We start from the raw sequence: 6,000 nt of genomic DNA, 5'->3' as shown, positions 1-6,000 counted from the left end.
TAAAGATTTTTTTCTTCTTAAACTGAGAACCCCTATCCACAATTCTCACGGAAAGCAGGGAAATAAACTCAAACAGGAAATAAATTTCGAAAGTTTCGGCGTGTCTCGGATGATCGCCGATTGCTACTAGACGTCTTTGAAGGCTAGAGCTTTCGGGTATTGCTACGCGTTAACGAGGGTCGAAAAGCGAATTAACTTCTCTACTGTGGCGTTCAGCTGAGAATATACACTCGGCGTTGTTTTCATTCCTCCGCGCGGAGTCGAAAGAAACTCCGTGACCAGACTTCATTAAAAAGTTGGGCCAAAGTGCGGGACATCGGCAGCGCGGCGTTGGCAAGTTAAATAGCCATTAAAATTTCCGATAGGAAACCGCGCTGCCTATCTCTCTCTCTCTCCCCCCTTCTCTCTCTCCGCCTCTCACTGTTTCCCTCTCTACCACCCTCTCTCTCGCGAGTTTCTGGACGGAAAGACGAATTCACCGATCGATAAGCGACCCGTATCTTTCGCCGGGGGTAGAGAAACTCGTAACTTCATAAACATTACGAAATTAGCCATTATTGGTTTCCCTCGTGATATAAGGAAACAACGAATCGCCCCTGTCGGTCGACGCCCTTGACTCGACGAATTGTGGAACGAGTCGAAGAAGGACGGGACGCCGCTGGCTAAAAGAGGACAGACCGGTGATCGTGCGAGAGAGAAAGAGGGGCTGAGAGAGGGAGAAGAAGCGAGCGGGAAAGGTTGAAGGAGAGAAAGAGACGTGCGACCCAGTCCCTGTGTGTGCATTCGTGTCCTCTTATTGGTGTGTCGGTGTGTCGTCGCCGCGGCGGATGGTGTTAGTAGCCGCTCATTGGTGTTCGCCGCGGCGGCAAGCGGCGTTCACACGTTTCCCGTCATCCACTTCGGTACCCGGCTCGCAGTAGAGCGTCGTTCGTTGCACGGTGCGGTTCGTGACGTTTCGCGATCCGTTCCCCGAATCGCTTTCGTTTTTACTACCCCTTACTCCGTTACCGTCGTAGCCGTCGTCGTCGTCAGTCGTATTCGTACGTATGTGTGTGACCAGCGTGCTGCACGCGTTCATCCCCTTTGTCGCCACCCCCAACATCAGGACCTGAGGATCGCGCACGAGTGTTCCGTCTTTTTTTTCGTTCTCGGTTCCCCCCTCTACCCCCCGTTTCTTTTCTTTCCCGTTTCTGGTGAACAAGTGCGAAACGTTGAAAGATCGGTTTTGTGTTTCTCGGAGTTTCTGTATCTCCCGTTGCAAATTCCGATCGCCCGTAGCTTGAGCTTCAGTGCCAAACGTGGATTAAAAAGAATCTTGGAGGCGACCGCCACCGGACATCAGGTACCGTCTTCCTTTTCGTTCTCATTTTTGTTTTCGTTCTCGCGGCTCCGGCGATTCCAGTTTCGCGCGCCGCCGTCGCGACGAATTATATCGCTCGTTGCGTCGTTTCGACCGCGTTCTCGACCGTTTTCCCCGCTCCTGCGTGTGCTGCGCGCCGAGCTAATCCCGTTTGTATACTAATTGTTTGGAATCGCGGCGACGGCGAGTGGTCGTGCTGCGAATGCAAAAATTCTTGGACGACGGTCGGACCGATCGTGAACCGTAGTCGATTTTACGTGTAAAAGGGAAACGGGATTGTATATTTCGGTGTATCGCGGTTTGACAGTGTTCCGGGTATGGCTTCTTCGAGATCGGTTGAAGTTTTGAAATGGAGAAGCGATTCGTAATGTGCTGCTCCAATTTCGTGGAGGAAACTTTGGAAAGGGAAGGAGGCACGAATTATTTGATTCGTGGGATGATTGAGGTGTTTGTTTCACGAGGATCTGTTGATTATTTGACGGTGTGTTTATTGAAAATGTGTCTGATCGAGAGTTTTTTGTTGTAAACGCATAGTTGTTGCGTCATAATTCAATATGACGGAATAAATTGTCTTTTTTTTAAAATTGTTATAGCATTGAATGAACACGATAGCTGTAACTAATAGTTATGACAATGAATAAACGGCTGAAATAATGAATTATGTATTCATTATTGCATTTAATTTAAGAATAGGTGGGTAGTTAATACTGATTCTTATCTGAGCACACGTGCACTGGGGTAATTGCTGACGCTGTTTCTTTCATCAATTAAACTTCATAGTATAAACTTTCATTGTTATGATTCATTTTTAGATATGGATTTTGGATGAACGATGATCATGATTTTTCATACATTTCGTCCACGAGGATATGTGGTATCATCGATTGGCTCAATTGGGATGGGGACGTCAAACGGTCGCAGAAAGTTTTTATCAACAGAAGTATATAGCGACTAATTCTCTTTTCCTGGTTATTAGGGTAAAATTTTCTGCAGAGTTATCAACGAAAGAATATCTAATAATTTGATCCTCTAACTTCGACGAGTTAATGTAATTTGGACAAGCGTGCTAAATTACCGTCTTATAAAAAGAAGCGTTGTCGTGTTGCATTCTAAGAAGACCATCAATAACAACGACTGTTAGAGTTCAAGCAATTATATCGACAAAATAAACAAGTAGTAAAGAAAGGAACTAGAAAACAGGGAACGACATAAACGATATCATTTAATCTAGTTTATTATAGAAAGCAATAGTAATAATGAAATCGGATAAAATATACAGCTTCACACATAACCGAAGATTAATTGGACACTATTCTCTTTATATAATAATAGAATCTCGAAGAAAGTAGTGATAATAAAATTTCTCAGTATCATGTTTACGAGTTCGACGAAAAACAGATTTGATTAAAAGCCGGGAGGATTGTTTCGGCGACACCTACTCGTAACATTTTCTGCATCGAACGTCAACGGAATGTACTTTCGTCGCGTGGGAACCGTGTCATTAATTATCTCCGGTGTCTATACACACTATCGCATGGCCGGTAACGGTTGTTTTCGTTAATTTACCGGCAACACTGTATCGTGTAACAGTAACCTTGATAATTGCCTTCGGTTTATTTCGTGCGTTGCCAACTCGAGTGGTGGTAATTATAGAAACACCGGTAGATTTCGTGTAGCCTTCCACGATGCGCCGGAAGTTACTTCTGCACATTCCAGCTGTGTCGCGCGATGCGATCGGCTTTTAATCGGTTCGATACCGCAATCGATAAGATGGCTCCTTCGACCGGAAAGTTGTTATGCATGCAGAAGTACGCGAATTACATTAGATTTGGATTGTACGAGTGTTCAATAAATAGCAATTTTTTTCTGCATTAACGACGCTTCGATTTATTCATTTCCACTTGTTAAGCAACGGATGAATACAATCTGACAAATATTTCCGTTTATTAATTAATTAATGAATGGAAAGAGTTTAACAAGTTTTTGATTCAAGATTCAGAAGGATGACATTGTGTAATAAAATATAATGAAACTTTTACAAGTCTCACTTAATTCGTTGAAACTATTCGAACGTTAATTATTGAACTCATACTATATAATTTTCCGTTACTTGAATTTTTCACAATAATATTCAGAAAAGTTCCTTCATACAATGCCTCATTTTAGAGAAAGTTGAATTAAAATTCGTTCGGCATACGTGTGTTTGAATGCCATGTGACTTACCTGTCTGTTACTCGTTGGTTTTACTTAGAGTTAAAACTGTATATAGTCACAGTGCTGTATTACTTATTTCTCTTAATAACGCAATTCAATTTTGTAATCAGGAAATATAAAGGTAAAAGAAATAAGGTATAATTGCGTAACGTACGTTTTAAGTAGAAACGGTTAGTAGTAGACAGACGTATTAAGTAATTCTAAGATCGATTTTCAAGCTCATATATCTCAAAGAATTTCTAAAGTTAAGTGAATCGACAAATAATTTCATGCGTTCATTAATTTGATTCTGTTTACTAAAAATAACAGAATAGTTTTTACTCTTTGCCTTTTATTTATGTTATACAAGGATGTTCTTATATTAAAATTAGCTTATCGTACAAAAATTTTTGTTTTATAAGAGTGAATGTGAACGTTTAAGACATGTAAATACTTTCCGCAAAATTAAGCAACTGGTGGTGGTGGTTGAATTTTAGAATGGACCTTCGACAAGCTTTGCTTTTTAACAGTTTATTAAACGATGCCAATGGCGGCACTTTCGACGCAACGCAGCTGCGAGGTAAATTACCGGAGAGGGACACGATGGTAGCGGGAATGGGGATTCGGTACGAGTCGAGGGTAATCGCGAATCAGCGTACACGGCTCATTAAATCATCGAGACAATCGACACGTTTTACTCGCCACTTTCTTCGTCGTGGTCTGCTTCTTGGAACGTTATACGTTGTATTTCTTTTTCTCTCGTGTTGTTCTATTTCCGTCATGTGACCAACCCACTTATTGTTAGAATAGATGCGTACGTGCATTGTTCAACAAAACGTTAAGACAATAGGAGAAATAAATAAATGTTTCATATCATATATACAAGTTTTTGATTGAAAAATAATTTTCGGATGTTAATCTTGATTTTTCACAGTAATTAAGATATTTTGACACTTTTTATTCCCGTAAAGTTCCTCTGGAGATGAATCTGTTAAATGAGAAATTTGACATTATTGTCAATACAATGTATTTTCGTATTGTCTTGTATATCTTAGAAACTAAAGTAAATACGACAGAATTGTCTATTGTAATGAGAAGATAATGCTTTTTAATACAGTATAAACGATTTGGTTAATATTTCTAAATCTTTCGACGCATGATGACTTGAAACGTGTTCCTATTGTGATTCATAATGACTTGCACGAATCTTTTTTTCAAAGGACACTGTTAAATGTGACATTTTAAGATTCTATGGATTTGTTAACGAATATTTGAAGGATATAGAGGAATTGTTTGAAGTATAAAAATATGTTTATTCTGAAATTATAGCAATTATTGGAAATACAATATTTCCAACATACTAATAAGGAGAAAATGTTACGGGTTACCGCAGTATCACTTGAACTGTCCATTTATCAAGAGTTAATCAATATTACTCTCAACTTAATCCTCTCCATCCGAAATGAGCATTTGATTTTCAAAAACGTTACACGAATCGAAGGACATTAAACGCTGATACAAATATGATAATATTCTCTTGCTTCAGACACTTTACTCTGAATTGGCACAGCGATTACAGAAAACTGTGGACACGATTCCACGATGGCTTTGTTAGATAGTAGACTGTGTTTATCTTGCGCATAACGAAACAGGGGAATTAGCGGTGTTCGATTAAGTCGGAACAAAAGTCGGCGAACACATTCGTCCCGCCTATTGTTAGCCAGCCTCGTTGAATGGCGGGGATGAAGATGTGCTTATAGGGAGGTCGACGAAACGCGATTACAAATGGGTAACACCGCGACCATCCGATAAAAGAATCAGATCACTCATAGAATAAAAAATAATCATTCATTAACCCTTTAACACTAGGTTTAAAAGTATTTATTGTACAGTTTATCCTATTGTTCTTAGAAAAATTAATGTTCGTTTATTTAAATTTTGGGAATTAGGGATTTGATAATAGATAATTGGGATACAGATCTCCGTAATTGCATCAATCGAAATCGGCGTAAACATTTACAAAATAATATTTACAAAATTCAATATACGTCGAATTGACACGTTCCGTAAACCTATTGTTACGAGCAGAGTCCAGTTTCTGGTTTAACTCCCTCAAATTCATTGAAAATTTAAATGTTTTGGCGCTTCTGATGGTTACCTTTGTATCTAGAAAGTAGAAAAAATTATAATTAACACATGGACTGCCACGTCACCCATTCCTTGTATAAACTTAAACATTAATTTCCTTGGTACCGTATCGAACGAATCGAATATTGTTGGATGCATGAGATATAAGAAAGGTACTAGAGCAATCGTTATAAAGAATCTTGACTTTTTAATTTCTGTTTTGCCAAGAAAACTTTTTCGACTGCATAGAAGCTTGATGAGTGTTTACACCGATGTCGTTCTCGAAAGATTAAGCCTTTGCACTCAAGAAGCTCAGTCGC

At 39.5% G+C, this 6,000-nt stretch overlaps 1 protein-coding gene across 3 annotated transcripts in view; it reads left to right on the top strand.

The window, feature by feature from the left end:
• The first annotated feature begins 834 nt into the window (after positions 1–834).
• The window catches only part of gro (TLE family member transcriptional corepressor groucho), a 146,509-nt gene continuing 141,343 nt past the window's right edge, over positions 835–6,000 (top strand). For all 3 annotated transcript variants that reach the window (XM_031980725.2, XM_076371201.1, XM_031980724.2), the window contains exon 1: positions 835–1,342. The gene's annotated coding sequence lies outside the window, so the exon portion shown is untranslated. The remainder of the gene's footprint in view (positions 1,343–6,000) is intronic.

This window comes from Nomia melanderi, chromosome 10 (assembly GCF_051020985.1).
Source record: "Nomia melanderi isolate GNS246 chromosome 10, iyNomMela1, whole genome shotgun sequence".
In the NCBI taxonomy this organism is placed as follows: Eukaryota; Metazoa; Arthropoda; class Insecta; order Hymenoptera; family Halictidae; genus Nomia; species Nomia melanderi.
Note: the sequence above shows the minus strand (reverse complement) of the source record. Positions and strands in the feature narration are given on the sequence as shown.